The 17,171-nt window shown below is 39.7% G+C and overlaps 1 protein-coding gene across 1 annotated transcript in view; it reads left to right on the forward strand.

Annotated features, from left to right (window-relative positions):
- The window catches only part of LOC132395162 (contactin-associated protein-like 2), a 1,263,978-nt gene that overhangs the window by 346,956 nt on the left and 899,851 nt on the right, over positions 1 to 17,171 (forward strand). The window lies entirely within an intron of this gene.

Here is a 17,171-nt window from a genome sequence, read left to right on the forward strand (position 1 = left end):
GCTGCGGCAAAATATAGAATATAGAGTAGCTGACAGATATTTGCAGAGAAACGTACTTCGACCTGCACCATCATTCATGTTTATGAGAGTTGTTTGCAGTCATTAGACCTAGAAGATAAATTTGGTTGGTCATGGTAAATGTACTATATAGTAGCAAAGGTGGTTTATGCCTTCTTTCTGAATTAGAACTCAATTTGGAAGCAGAATTGAATGCAACTGGTGATGAATTCCCAGGCAGTTTAATGTTAAAAGCAATTATTTTATAAATGTATTATTTTTAAAGTTATAATGCAATCATACATCAACTGCAAAAACGACTGTAACTGATATTACTACCACCATTTTTGAGAGTTTTTAGTCTAATGTAAATATTTCATGAAAGAAATCTAGATAAAGTGAACAAAGGTTGGAAAGTGCGCTCTCAAGCGTGTGACTGATGCTAGCTTGTCCCAGGGACTAAGTCAAGTGGAACTCAGTAAACTTACTCAATTACTTTCTATCAGAGGCTGAGAGGAATGATACAGGTTTTGTGAAACAAATTTCACCAGATTACATGAAAGGAATTGTTAACCATGCGAGACATTTCTTCTGTGCATTAGCACTTTATAATTCAGGAATCTCAATCTACCTGGATATCCTGGGGAGAAAGAGGCCATTACTTGAACAGAGAATTTTCCTGTTATCCACAGGAGCAAAGTCAATCTCATCTTCAAGAATGTTGTTGGACTGTGATCCCCTGGAGAGAGTTACAGACCTTTTTCTTTCTGGTTATACAGAATCATGAGTGGTTATCCATTATTTCATTTATTGTAAGAAAGGAGAACTACATCAACACATGACTTATCGATTAAATATCAGAATCAGAATCAGTTTTATTATCACCAGCATGTGACATGAAATTTGCTAACTTAGCAGCAGCAGTTCAATGCAACACGTAATACAGAAGAAAAATAAATAAATAAATAAATCTTATTCAGTATACTTTATACAGTATACATGTATTATTATTATTATTATTATTACTTTATTGTCGCCAAACAATTGATACTAGAGCGTACAATCATCACAGTGATATTTGATTCTTCGCTTCGCGTTGCCTGGAGTACAAATTGATAGTAAATATAATAAAAATTTAAATTATAAATCATAATTAGAAAATAGATAAGGGAAAGTAAGGTAGTGCAAAAAAAACAGAGAGACAGGTCCGGATATTTGGAAGGTACGGCCCAGATCCGGGTCAGGATCCGTTCAGCAGTCTTATCACAGTTGGAAGGAAGCTGTTCCCAAATCTGGCCGTATGAGTTTTCAAGCTCCTGAACCTTCTCCTGGAGGGAAGAGGGACAAAAAGTGTGTTGGCAGGGTGGCTCGTGTCCTTGATTATCCTGGCAGCACTGCTCCGACAGCGTGCGGTGTAAAGTGAGTCCAAGGACGGAAGATTGGTTTGTGTGATGTGCTGGGCTATGTTCACGATCTTCAGCAGCTTCTTCCGTTCTTGAACAGGACAACTTCCGTACCAGTTGTGATGCACCCTAGAAGAATGCTTTCTACGGTGCATCCATAACAATTAGTGAGGGCTTTAGGGGACAGGCCAAATTCCTTCAGCTTTCTCAGGAAGTAAAGGCGCTGGTGGGCCTTCTTGGCAGTGGACTCAGCTTGGTTAGACCAAGTCAGGTCATTTGTGATATTGACCCTAAGGAACTTAAAGCTTTTGACCTGTTCCACCTGTGCACCGCCAATGTAGATAGGGTCGTACGGTCCGCTACTCCTTCTGAAGTCAACAACCAATTCCTTATACATATATTGAATAGATTAAAATCATGCAAAAAGCTGAAATACTATGTATTTTAAAGAAAGTGAGGTAGTGTCCAAGGGTTCAATGTCCATCTAGGAATCGGATAGCAGAGGGAAAGAATCTGTTCCTGAATTGCTGAGTGTGTGCCTTCAGGCTTCTGTACCTCCTACCTGATGGTAACAGTGAGAAAAGAACATGCCCTGGGTGCTGGAGGTCCTTAATAATGGACGCTGCCTTTCTGGGACACCACTCCTTGAAGATGTTCTGGGTACTTTGTATGCTAGTACCCAAGATGGAGATGACTATATTTACAATCCTCTGCAGTTTCTTTCAGTTCTGTGCAGTAGCACCCCCCCCCCACCATACCAGACAGTGATGCAGCCTGTCAGAATGATCTCCACAGTACATCTATAGAAGTTTTTGAGTGTATTTGTTGACATGCCAAATCTCTTCAAACGCCTACTAAAGTATAGCTACTGTCTTGCCTTCTTTATAAATGCATCAATATGTTGGGACCAAGTTAGATCCTCAGAGATCTTGACACCCAGAAACTTGAAACTGTTTACTCTCTTCACTTCTGATCCCTCCATGAGGATTGGTACGTGTTCCTTCGTCTTACTCTTCCTGAAGTCGACAATCAACTCTTTCATCTTACTGACATTGAGTGCCAGGTTTTTGCTACGGCACCACTCCGCTAGTTGGCATATCTCACTCCTGTACACCGTCTTGTCACCACCTGAGATTCTACCAACAATGGTTGTATTATCAGCAAATTTATAGATGGTATTTGAGCTATGCCTAGCCACACAGTAATGTGTATATTGACAGTAGATCAGTGGACTAAGCACACACCATTGAGGTGCACCAGTGTTGATCGTCAGCGAGGAGGATATGTTATCACCAATCCGCACAGATTGTGGTCTTCCAGTCAGGAAGTCGAGGATCCAATTGTAGAGGGAGGTACAGAGACCCAGGTTCTGCAACTTCTCAATCAGGATTGTGGGAATGATGGTATTAAATGCTGAGCTATAATTGAGGAACAGCATCCTGACATAGGTGTTTGTGTTGTCTAGATGGTCTAAAGCCATGTGGAGAGCCATTGAGATTGCATCTGCCGTTGACCTATTGTGGTGATAGGCTAATTGCAATGAGTCCAGGTCCTTGCTGAGGCAGAAGTTCAGTCTAGTCATGACCAAAGCATTTCATCACAAAATATCAAAAAATCAAAAGCTGTTATATTTTATATAAGTTATAAGCCATCTTAATGATGAAAAGGGAGCCAACAAAAGCAAACAAGTTACTATTTAAATCCTCTAGATTTTCTGCTCTTGATTTGCTGATATGACAGTGTCAGTGGGAGGGTGTCCACTAAAATTTAAGACTTATTTTCTTTTAAATGGTGGCTTTCATATTCTGAACTCAATAAGGATATGAAGAAAAGACAGTCAGGTGCTGTTGCAGCATGATCTTATTGAACAATGAAAACTCCTTTTGCCTTTTTTTAACATGGCCATTATACTTTAGAGATTTGTGTCTTTTGATCCTTACTGTTCCTTGTTTTTCATTCTTTAAGTGTGACTTGGATAATATTTCTTGGTCCATAGTGTTTAACTCACTCTTGCATAGATTGAAATCTGCCACAGTTTTGCAAACACATTTAATTTATTAGGGTTTCTTTGTATTTATGTCTGTGCCACTTACTATACAACCACGTTATGTATCATACTTACTGATGTGTAACTGAAGTCATCAGTAAGTAACTACACCTTGTGAGCTATCATGAGTCATACACTTCTCTTATTCCAGCTCTATCTTCTTCAGCCAACCAGTTCTAATTTGCTAAACACAAGAAATTCTGCAGATGCTGGAAATCCAAAGCAGCACACACAAGATGCTGGAGGAACTCAGCAGGTCATGCAGCATCCATGGAAATGAATAGTCAGCATTTTGGGCTGAGACCCTTCCTCAGGACTGGAAGACACCAGAGTACAAAGATGGGGAGGAGCGGGAAAAAAGAAAGCTAGAAGCTAGGTGGGTGGGAAAAGTAAAAGGGTGGAGATAAAGGAATCTGACAGGCTGGGAGATTACATGGTCAAAGAGTCAGAGAGCAGCAGATAAAGCAGAGAGGCCACAGTGAGCTCCAATTGAAGAGATAGGCATCCCTCAAAGAAAGTTCACAGTGGAGCAGCAAACCTGCATCAATGATTATTGTCCAGTCGTACGTACATTCATGGTGATGAAGTGCTTAGAGAAGATGGTGATGGAATATATCAATTCCTGCCTGAGAAGTGACTTGGATCCACTCCAATTTGCCCATTGCCACAAAAGTTTCACAGCAGATGCCATCTCATTGGCTGTTCACTCAAACCTAGAATATCTAGACAGTAAAGATTCGTATATCAGGATGCTCTTTATTAACTACAGCTTGACATTCAAAACCATTGTGGTCATAGAAAACTGCAGAACAGAAGCAGGCCCTTTGGCCTATCTAGTCCTGCCAAACTATTTAAGCTGACTAATCCCATCAACCTGCAGCCCAACTGTAGCCCTCCATACCCTTCCCGTCCATCTACCTTTCCAAACTTCTCTTAAACATTGAAATCAAAATCCCATCCATCACTTGCGTTGGCAGCTCATTCCACACTCTCACAACATGCTGAGTGAAGAAGTTACCCCTCAGGTTCCCCCTAAATATTTTGGCTTTCACCCTTAACCCATAACTTATAGTTGTAGTCTCCCCCAACCTCAGTGAAAAAAAAGCCTACTCGCATTTATTCTATCTCTTCTGACTCTGATTCTATACCCTTATAATTTTGCATACCTCTTTCAAATCTCCCCTAAATATTCTATATTCTAGGGAATAAAGTTCTAACCTATTCGTTCTTTCCTGATAACTCAGGAACTCCGTCCTGACAACATTCTTGTAAATTTGCTCTGTACTCTTTCAATCTTATTTACACCTTTTCTGTCATCCTATCATCCTCTCAAAACTAATCAATAAGCTTCAAGACCTTGGCATCAATACCTCCTGGTAAATTGGATCCTCTATTTGCTCATTTGCAGATCCCATTTAGTTGGATTGGTAATAGCATCTCCTCCACAATCTCCATTAGTTCAGGTGTGTGATCAGCCCCTGCTCTACTCACTTTAAACTTATGACTGTGTGGCTAAGCAGAGCTCCAATGCTATATTTAAGTTTGCTGACAACACCACTGTCATAGGCTGAATCAAAGATGGTGATGAATCAGTGTATAGGAGGGAGATGGAAAATCTGGCTGAGTGCTGCCTCAACAACGACCTCTTTCTCAATATCAGCAAGATGAAGGAGATGATTATTGACTTCAGGGGAAGAAAGCCAGGGGCCCATAAGATCATCTTTATCAGAAGATCGAAACTGGAGTGGATCAGCAGTTTTAAATTCCTCGGTGTTATCATTTCAGAGGACCTGTACTGGGTCCAGTATGTCATGGGTAAAGCCCTCCCCACCATTGAGCACGTCTACATGGAATGTTGTCGCTGGAAAACAACATCCATCATTGGGGACCCCTGCCAATGGCTGTTGCCATTAGGAAGAAAGTACAGGAGCCTCAGTACTCTCACTACAGGTTCAGGAACTGTTATTACCCCCCAAGCTCTTAAACCAAAGGGAATAATTTCACTGTATGTTACTTGCCCCATCACTGAAATGCTCCCATTAGTGATGGATTCAATTTCAAGAACTCCTCATCTCATTTTCTTGATATTTATTGCTTTATTGTTTCTTTCTTTTTGTATTTGTCACAGTTTGTTGCCTTTTGCACATTGGTTGAACACCCAGCTGGTGCGGTCTTTTGTTGATTCCGTTATGGTTATTATTCTATTATAGACTTTTTGAGGATGCCCACAAGATAATAAATCTCAGCGTTATACATAGTGACATATACTGTGTGTACGTTGATAATAAATTTACTTTGAATCTTACTTTTTGTAACATACAGTATGTACTACCCAAGTACCACACAATGAGCACCTCAGCAATGTAAAGTCAAATTACTTCCCTTTAACAATTATTGTCACCAAATTCCCTTCCATTAATATCCTTTGATTAGAAACTTAATTAAACCAGTTATATCTCTTTGGCAGACCCTTAGACTTCCAGTCTAGCTCTTGCTAGAGTGAGGTAATTGATGAAACCTCAGTGAGATCTACAGGTGATTATTGAAGGCTGTGTGAATGGTCAGACCATTTGAATGATGCTGTGCACTTTTCACTGTTTTGGCTTGGCTTTAACTTGCTCTATTGAAGGTTAAGGTTCTCCTGGCCATCCGAGATGCTCCTTTTCCATTTTAATTTGTCAGGATTTCCAGTAAATGATGAAGATGAGGAGGCATTGAGAATATTCTTGGAGAGTTAACTCTGCACTCTTGTCATTCATTTGTCCAAGTAGTTTGCCTCTTAAGGGAGTAAGATGATGAGCATGCAAATGATGCAGCCTGTTTATTGGACTCAATTAAATGTAATTAGACCAGATTTGAAGACATAACTTGGGGAGGCTTGAGGTAATAGAAAAAAATTAAATTTAAGGCTGAGAACTTTAAAATGCTGTGACTGGAACAGGAAGCTTCATAGTTCCACAAGTGTATGTACACATAAACTTTAGGCCACTTCCATAAATGAAACATGATTTATTTACTTTTGTGCAGGGGACAGAACATCCAGAAAGCACAGTTGCCATTCAGATGATGAATGATACTGCCTTGAAATCTGTCACCCTTATTCAGTTTGAATAGGACAAATACGTCTGTACTAAGATGTAGTGTAAAATGCAGTAATGTTATGTTCTTAAGCGTTTCATGTTAGAAGCTGCCAGATTGTTATTTTATTCAAGCATAGTGAGTGTATCCATGCAGACACAGCTATTGAAAAGATTTTGGAAAACAGCTTATTAAGAAATGTTATTAATTAGAAGGAAGTTTAAATGAGAAAAATATCAGGACCTTTCCAGTTGGAGAAATTTAGGGTGTAAAATCCATCCTTTCAATTTTGGATTTTACAAGGGGTGATTGATAAGTTTGTGGCCTAAGGTTGATGGAGTCAATTTTAGAAAACCTAGCACATTTGTTTTTCAACATGGTCCCCTCCGACATTTACACATTTAGTGCAGCAGTCGTGGAGCATACGGATCTTGGACCTCCAGAAAGTGTCCACAGCAGGGGTGATTAATGAGTTATACAGTTTTCATTATATGCACATGGAGTTCAACTCTTTGAGTGATTATGCAGAAAGTTTGAAGTTATTAACTCGTCAGGGGTGCTTGATAAGTTTGTGACCTAAGGTAGAAGGAGATACGTTATTAACTTAAAACTTTCTGCATAATCACTCAAAGATTTGACCTACATGTGCTTGTAATGAGAGCTGTATAACTCATCTTCTACCTTAGGCCACAAACTTATCAATCAACCCTGCTGTAGACACTTTCTGGAGGTCCAAGAACCGTATGCTCCATGATAGCTGGACTAAGTGTATAGGAAGGGACTATATTGAAAAATAAATGTACTAGGTTTTCCAAAATTGACTCCTTCTACCTTAGGCCACAAACATATCAATCACCCCTCATATTCCTATTTGCTGATTTTTTTTTATTAATATTATTCCATGCATGATCATTTAATCAACGATTACTTTCTTACTTTTATATTGTATTAATCCTTGAGTCACTTATTCCTCAATCTTGGCCTGCAATAGTTCCCTATGTAAAATGTATCTTGTCAAGTTTATTTTCTTTACTCCATGGAATAGGAGGCTTTAAGCTACACAGATATATTTCAGACTGATAGAAAAATGATTCAGTTCATCTTTCATTAACTCAGCATTTGATGTATGTTAATTGTATTCATTTATAAGGTACTGACTCCACAGGCAGAGCCAGAATTTATTGTGCATTTCAGGCTGCCCTTCAGACAATCGAGGCAAGCTGCCTTTTGGGTTCTCCTGCAGTCTTATGGTTGAGATATTCCAACACCTCTTACAGACAAAATATGCCTGGCTTCCACCCCCAATGGTAATAAAGGCAAGAGATTAAATATCTAATTTAGGATGTATGTGACTTGAAGGGAAACTTGGAAGTAGTAGAAGAGTGAACAATTGCAGCCTTTGTTTTTCGTTAATCATTCTTTTTGTGTGCTGCTGGCAAAGCCATCATTTACCGTTCAATCCCATTTACACACGACTAAGTGGTAGTAACCATTTCCTTGAACCACTGCAGTTCTCTGGTGAAGGTTCTCCCATGATGATGTCACATTTGGAATTCCAGGATTTATTGTATTTCCAAGCAAAAAGGACATGTGCCTTCCAGGGAACCCATGTACGATAGTGCTTCCTTGTTCTTTCCAGCTTGTTCTTGTCCAAAGCAGGAAATACAGGTTTAGGAGTTATTATCTGAGTAGCCTAAATGAGGAATTAAATTGCAGTCTGTTGATGGCTCACACTACAACCATTGTGTGACACTGGTGGAGGGAATGAGGTTTTGAGGAGACTGATGAGGTGCCACTGAGGTGAGTTAGTTCCTATGTCCTGGATGTCTGAGAGGTTTTGAGGTGTTAAGAGCTCAGTCATTTGCCATAACGTAGCAGCTCTTGTAACCATGTGGCTTTAAGATATGTCTTTTTTGAGTCTGGTCCTAATTCTAATCAATATGCACTTCTGGCCATCTGGATATTGGTGGTTGGTTGCTTAATAATACCATTGAAAGGCAAGTGTTGGATTTGATTTTGTTGCAGATATACATAGCCTATCTCATTTCTGGCCCAAATATCATTAGCCATTTACCTGCCCAAGTTTAAATGTTGCCTGGTTTTGTTAAATTCAGACATGAGCTGCTCATTTGCTTGTGAATTGTTCATGCAATCATCAACAATTTTTGACCTTGGGTTGTAAGGGTGAATGATGGTGAATTAAGGATAAGCTGAAGAGAGCTCGACCTGTGACACTGTCCTGAGGCACAGGTGTTTGACAACCACAGTGATTTTCATTACTGTGAGGTCAACTGCAGCCTCGATGTTGGGAGCAAACATTCTCACCTCACCTCTGGATTCAGTTCTTGGTTCCATATTTGAGTCGGGGAGCTATGATAAAGTTTGAGGCTAAGTGATCCTGGCAAAATCCAAATTAATCAGTGATAAGGTTATTATTGAGAAAGTATCATTCGATAGCACTTCTCATAATAACTTCCATTCAATCAGTTAGCTCACAGTTGAGAGGAGATTGATTGGGTAATAATGTGCTATTTTGGATTTGACTGCTTTTTGTGAACAGGACTTACTGAGCCTTTTTTTTCTCTGTATTGTCATGTAACTAGGATAGAGGTGTAGCTCACTCTAGAGAACAGTCATAACCCTGGGGTGTTATCTGGTCCAATAGCCTTGGCTTCAATCAAATGTTCTTAGCTATTTCTGAATATCATTAAGAGAAATTCAGATTGACTGGACACCGATCGCAGTGAGGGTGGAAATCTCAGGCAAAAGTCAAGTTGGATCTCCCATTTCACACTTCCAGTTCAACATGGTTTTGAATGCCTCAGCAATCAGATACTCGGTCCTCCCATTTTCTACTCGTCCAGCCAGCTGTTTAATTATTCACCACTATTCACCAAATCACTGCGCGCTATCAACTGCATGCTCTTGTTGCTTGAACGTAGTTCTGTGTTACAACTTGCCTTGGCTGGCACCTCAGCATCTTTAAGCATACCTGGTGCTGCTTTTGGCATGCCCTTCTTTATTCCTCATTGAATCAGGGTTGATCTTTGGCCTTGCTATTAATGATCGGGTGTGGGATACTGTATGCCTGACCATGAGATTGCAGACTGTGGCGGTGTATATTTCTGCTGCTGGTGGTGGTCCCCAGCACCTCATGTTGCATTGGATGTGGGCTGCAAGATCAGGGTCTAAGTCAGGCCTGGGGTTTGCTGAACTCAGACCTTGTACGCATTCTTCATGGGGATGCTACGTTGGTGCTGGAATATGTGGAGATACTTGTCGGGCTGCCCTCAGTACATCCTTCAGTTGTGTTGATTGTTAACGCAAGCGACACATTTCACTGTATATTTCAATATGCAGTGCATGTGCAAAATGATTCTGAATGTACGTAATCCTGAATCTGAATTGGAGCATATTTAACATGGTTGTAGTGTCACATAACATGGACTGTGTCCTCAGTGTGAACTCAAGATTTTGTTTCTACTGGTACTGTGTCATTCATTGTCAGTTCTCTCAGTGCTTTTGTGGAAAGGTGCACCAGCCACAGGTATGTCGGGGATGTCACAAAGTAACAGGTGTATCCTCACTTGCCACAGATCTGTCTGGCAGCTAGGATTTGTGCATAAAGGATTTCATGCACATTCCTTGATAGTTCAATTCTTTTGATGGATTCCTCTACAGGGTATATTTTTTGCTATTGTGACTTTCATTGCTCCTTCCAAGTGTTATTCTAGATGGAGAAGCAATCACTTTCCCTCCAAGGAAGGCAGTAGATGACAACTACTGTCATATTGCATTGAAAAAGGCCCTTCCATTATTGTATCTGCACTGACCATCAAATACCCAATTATACTGATCTACACCAATTCCACTATTATCTCCTCATACTGCCATCAACCACCCCTACCCTTATACACCCCGCCACCTACTCGCACAACAGGTGTGATTTGCAGTGGGTCTGGAGTTGATGCCTAATACGCCAATATCTAATAATTGCATATGACATTGCTAGTCCCTTTGGATCAAAGATTCAAAGTTCAAGATTCAAACATTCAAAGTGCATTCATTATCAATGTATATATACAGAATACAACCCTGAGATTCATCCTCCTGTAGGCCACCATGAAACAAAGAAACACCATGGAATCCGTTCACTGAAAACATTGAACACCCAACAAGTGAACAAATTGTGGAAATGGCAGAACAACACATAGAATATCAAACATCAAACCAGGAGTCCAGGAGCATTTTGGTTAGTTCAGTTCAGCGCTGCACCCCTAGCCGACAGCAGACCACAAAGCCAGCCTTCACTAAAGCATTCCAGCCCGCAGTGATCACCCTGATCAAACAGCTCAAAAACAACAAAAAGAGAGGAACCGGAATCCTGAAACACATGCAACATGAACCTCCAAGTCCACCAAAACGAGTCCACAGCCGTCATCCTCACTGATCAATCCTTGCAACATGGAACCCAAGAATTCTGCTCTTCCATCCAACACCAGCTAACGAGACGGAGAAGACCGGTCTAACTGGCAGATGCTGCCAAATACCCGCTCACACTCCGCCCTCCTCTTCGTTGACTTCAACCTTCCTCAACGCCTCAGTCAGAGAGAAGCAATGATCATGGACTTTCGTCCCACATGCAGGCCTCCAGAACTCTAGGCCGTATACTCCATTCCCAACCTTGCTGAGCTCCCTCTGAGGCAGCAAAGCACCAAATCACTCAATGAGCCCAAAAACACATCACCGAAATGGAGATCACAGGTTCCAAATCCATGCAGCTTAGTAGTAGAATCATATTTGAAAGAAGAAGTTGTGAAAGAAGTAGTTCTGTGAGTCTATAGGATGTTGGCTTTGGCCACATTGTTCACTGGCACCACCTTGAAGTCTTGATCTTTCCTGCTGGCAGGCAATCACATAACCTAGGACTGGAATGGAGATGTTCAGCACATTGTCTATAAAGTATGTTTCTGTGGCTATAATTATGCCAGGCTGTTGCTTGGCAAATCTGTGGGATATTTCTCCCAATGCAACCACCATCCCTAGAAGGATGCTGCAAGACTGACCAATCTGGGGGTAATTTTGCTGTGTCTGAACATGATGCTTAGGAAGAAGCCGAGCGGCCTGCCTGGTTTTGTTCTTGCCCTGTTTAATTCAATAACTTGCTTAGTGAAATGAAAAGACATTTAAGAATCAACCACATGGAGTGAGTCTGCTGTTATGTATCAGTCCTCCCTTGTTTTGATGCTGGTGGACCAAATGTTTTTTTTTAATGATAGCCTGGTAGTTTGAAGGCAATCCTCATTAAGACTCATTGTGTTTTATTCATAAATTAGTAATTAAATTTAATTTCCACAACTGCCTTGTTGGAATCATGATGGAGTGGCAGAGGCCATGATGGAAAAGTGGAGCAAACACAATGCTGAATGGCCTAATACTCCTGCTCTTATGACTTTACGGACATTGTACCCTACTCTTTGGCACAGCCAAACACCCATGTAAACTCACATTGTCAAGTTCACCAATGACACAACAGTGTTGGGGCTCATCACCAACAACAATGAGATGGCCTACTGTGAGGAGGTGGAAGTGCCTCAGGCCTGGTGCCAAGGCAAATAACCTCTTCCTCAGTGCCACCAAGATAAAGGAGATGGTTATTGACTTCAGGAGAACTTACAATACTCACACCCTTCTTTATATGGGTGGCACGACAATGGAAATTGTGAGCAGTTTCAAACTTCTGAGAGTGAACATCTTGCACAACCTCTCATGGTCCCAGAACACATCCTACACAATTAAGAAAGCTCACCAATGCCCCTACTTTCTAAGAAGACTGAAAAGAGCTGGACTTTGCAAATCTGTACTCTCAACCTTCCACAGATGCACAATAGAGAGCATCCTAACAAGCTGCATCACTGCTTGTAATTGGAAACTGCACTGTGGTGGACAGGAAGGCCCTACACCAGGTAGTCAAGACTGGCCAATGGCTCACTGGTGCTCACCTACCTGCTGTCAAGGACGCATACATAGAAAGGTGCCGGAGAAAGTCCAGCAATATCATGAAGGATCCGACCAACCCTGTTCGTGGACTATTTGATCCACTCCCATCTGGGGGGAGGCTACGCATCATCCACACCAGGACCATCAGACTCAAGAACAGTTGCTTTCCCCAAGCAGCAAGGCTGATCAATACCTCAGCCTACTGACCCACCCATGGCCACTAATTTATCTTTTCCTGTCACTCACCTAATGTACATATATTCCTGTACCTAGTGATCGCTTTATGTGCATACAAGCTATTTATTTATATGAGCGTTCTTATGTATTTATATTTGTTGTGTTTATTTTAGTTATTGTATTCTTTATTTTGTTGTATTTTTTTTTGTGCTGCATCAGATGAGAAATAACAACTATCTTGTTCTCCTATACGCTTGTGTACTGGAATTGACATTAAACATTCTTAAATCTGAAATTTTATTAGTCCTAGTCTCTGGATTACTCGGCTAGTAATTTAGCCATATCTGGAAGCTCAAAGATGGATGTATTTTCTAATTCATACCACTGTTGGGCATGATGATCATTACATGACACCAACATTTTATTCTATTCAATGAAGTTTTTTTTTAAAAAAGTTGAATTCAAGTTTACTTTGAAGAGAGAAGTAAATTTGTATTTCCAGACTACTTATCCAATATCGAAATGTGATGGTACCGATTATTGCTAAAGATTAATCTGCTGACCTGATTTATTAATCTTTTAAATAACTTTAAATGTTGTGGGTTCAAGACCACTTTTTCAAGTTTCATACAGGATGTAGCATTGTCTAGAAAGTTCCTTAGGAGAGATCACATCTCTGCAGGAATAGTGCTTAAAATCATTTTTCTTCTACTTTATATTCTTTCCAGATGTCATTTTCATTATTGAACTAAGTTTTTATTAGGCCTAGAAGTTTAAAAATTTATTACATTCAAGCAAACATCACTATCGCTGCAAAATGACTGCCATCTTTGCAAGTCACAGCACAGGAAAATTTTGTTAACTCCTAATATTAGCAGTCAGTGGTAATTCCTCATCACTGGGAATTACAGGGCAACTCGTGAACAGGCTTGTTTGGACTGTCGGTGCCAGATAGTGAATCGAAAACCAAATCTGGCAGGTGGTATGAATTGAAGTCATCCTTCAGAATTTGCAATAGAGAGGAAGCAGTAATAATATCAAGGGCTTTGTTGGTTCTGAGATTGGAATTTTCTTTATTTAGCAACAGAATAACAGATCTAATACAGGAGGGTCATTTATCTCTTCACATAGCCATTTATTTTACCATTTCCAACCCTTTATGAGCATACACTTTTATTATCACAAATTTCTTTCCACCTATTTTTCTTCCCTTCACTTCATCTCATACTTATTAGAATGCTTTTGAGCTTTTTACTAAATTCTCTTTTATTGATAACTTTTGCCATTCCATTCACAGTTTTATATAGTTCACAGGTTTCAAACAGGCTTTTTTTTTCTAATTAACTCTTCTTGCATTCTTTGTTTTTTGTAGGGTCCTTATTGTTGTTATGCTTTCCTTGGAACATAGAATGGTACAGCCGAGGGAAAGGCCCTTTAGCCCACAATGTTGTGTGGATTAAACTAATAATTAAAAGATTAACTAAACTAGTTCCTCCTGCCTACACAAGTCTACGTCCGTCTCTACTCTGCATATAATTGTGCCTAAAAGTGTCTTAAACACTTCTAGTGTATTTATCTCGACTACCAAACCTGGCAGCGCATTCCATGCACCCGAAAAATAACTTGCCCCAGATGTCTTCATTGAATTTACCCCCTCCAACCTTAAATGCGTGCCCTCTATTATTAGACTTTTGGAAACTGGAAAAAGATAGTGGCACTCATAATCTTATATTGGGTCTCCCATCAGCCTCTGCCACTCCAGAAAAATCAACCCCAGTTTGTCCAGGCTGTCCTCATAGTACATGCCCTCTAACCCAGGCTATATTCTGATAAAACTCTCCTGCCCCCTCTCCAAAGCCCGAACACCCTTCCTATAAAGGGGTGAACAGAATTGAATGAAATACTCCAGATGGGGCCTAACCAGAGCTTTATAAAACTGCAATATAATCTCCTGACACTGGAGATTAATAACTTGACAAATTTTTAAAAAGCTGGCCGGCGGTGTAGTAACATCAGCACCAGACTTTGAGACGAGTGGTCCCAATTTCAATCCAGCCAGCTCCTTTCAACACTTTCCCTTCATGCTGAGCATTGAGCTCTCAAAGTGGCCTCATAAGAAAAAAAGACAAAATGCTAAAGAAACAGCAAGGTTACGTCCAATGTGCCACAAAGCGTGAACAGGAATAAAAAAAAAACTAATAAAAGAAGCATGCCATATTCCTGCTTTACTACCCTGTTGATCTAATACTAAATGAATGTTGCCATTTATTAGAAAATAGGATGACATGTTAACCGTTTCTCTTTCAGCAGATACTCCCTGGCTTAGAGATTTTCTAGCATTTTCTGTTTTTATTATAGGGTTTCACTTGCTGCCGTCTTGCTTCTGGGGAAGCTTACTGGAATCAAATCCTGAGTATTTATCAAGACCCACTAATTTACCCAATAGGTTTTATTTCTTAAATTAAGCTAATTCTTTAGGCTCCTCATTCACTCAAGAGCTCAGACTTATAGCTCTTCATTCACTCAAGTTCTTAGCCTATCCATCATGTTTTCTGTGCTTCCCCTGAACTCATACACAAAATACATGTTTAACTTTTTGTCATTTTGATATTCCCCAAGATAATTACTTCTGTTTCAGTCTGTAAAGAACCCAATTAACTTTTGCTAATCTTTTCCTTTTTACAGATCTATTGAAGCTTTAATGGTCTGTTTTTATGAATCTCACTGGATTAATCTCATATTTTACTTCCTCTTTTCATATATATTATTTGGTGCTCCTTTAGTGAATTCTCAGGCTAACAAGATATTTTCTCCTTTTATCTGCACAGGCCTTAACTGATAGCTAGACCAAGTATTCTATTTTGCTTTTTATCCTAAAAAGAATGTTTGTCTCAAACTTTATACATTGTTTATTATCACACATTTTAGTGTTTTCCCCCCGTATACCACAGCCAACTCCTGTATCAGACAGTACTGTGCAAAAGCCTTGGGCACATAAATATAGCTATGATAAGACTTTTGGATGGTACCGTATTTGTCAACGTGGAGCAGAGAGAGTTTGTAAATCTGACAGGAGTAAAGGATATTGGGAATGGAGAGAATGGAGTGCCATGGGGGTGGGGGGTAGCATGAGTGCAGACACACCCAGCCCTGAGACACCAGCAAGGTCATTTGATTCCAAGCAATTGGTCTATTAATTACAGAAAGTCTGGTGCTTCCTACTCCTTCCCCTCTCCTTTTCTCTTTTCCGTAACCATGATTCCCTTTTCCCTGCCCCTTTCTAATCTCAGTCCACAATAGAGACCCATATCAGAATCAGGTTTATTGTCACTCACTCATGTCATGAAATTTGTTGTTTCTTCTGTGGCAGCAGTACTGTGAAATACATAAAATTGCTACAGTTCTGTGCAAAAGTCTTCAGCATCCTCACCATATATACATGCTTAAGATGTTTACACAGTACTGTATATCGACAGCTTTTTTTGTTTTATTTAAGAACCTTTCAGACTGAAAACTATTTTCTCATTTTTAATATAGCATTCTACATGTTGAAATCACTCTTCAGATTATTAATTCACTCTTACCTTTTACACAATAATCTATCTCAAAATACTAATTTCAAAAACATGATTTATGCACTGCAAGAACTGGTCTTCAACTCTATTACTGCTAATTTGATGTGTCCCTTCCAGTTATAGATTATGGTCATACCTGATTATTGTATTACCTTTGATATATGTGTCTCCTGTTTTCTTTCTTCTATCATGCCCTATGTTAGAGTCACTTAATAGGGTCCATAGTTATCTTCCACTAATGTTTACTCCAATATTTCTGTGTAATATTCAAACTGTCATATTCACTCCCTTATCTAGTCTGCCGAGACAACACTGAATCTTCTCTGCAACCTCCTTACAACACACACACTGACCAATAAGTCTTCTGCCACCATGTTTTAGCATCTCCCAAAGTGACTCTGTTGTTCGATATTCTAAGATAATATTCCTTTTCTCTCTTCATTGCATCTTTTATTATCATAGCTACCCCGCTCTGTTTTCATTTTGTTTAGGTCTTGTAAAATTTAAATTTCTTAGAATATTTTAATTCCCTGCTGTGATCACATTACAACTCCTTAGTGGTTCTGGATCATAATTACTTATTTCTACTTGTACCATTAATTCATCTGTCTTGTTACTAATGTGGTGTTAATTCATACAAAAGAACTTTCAATTTGGCCTCTGTGCCATGTTTCCATTCTCTAAATCTATTTGGAAGTATTTTTGAACATTTGAATGCTCAGTGTAATTCATTTTACTACTCTGACCTGTTGTTGATCTCTTCTCTTTCTAAAATTTTCCCCTCACATATCTCTTCCATAATGACACTGTTTAGTTGAAAGCTTTACCTATATCCGTAGTCCTTTAAATTGCTAATGACAACAGTTCTCACCCAATTCCAGTGAGGCCCAAAGC

This window comes from Hypanus sabinus, chromosome 6 (genome assembly GCF_030144855.1).
Source record: "Hypanus sabinus isolate sHypSab1 chromosome 6, sHypSab1.hap1, whole genome shotgun sequence".
Classification (NCBI taxonomy): Eukaryota; Metazoa; Chordata; class Chondrichthyes; order Myliobatiformes; family Dasyatidae; genus Hypanus; species Hypanus sabinus.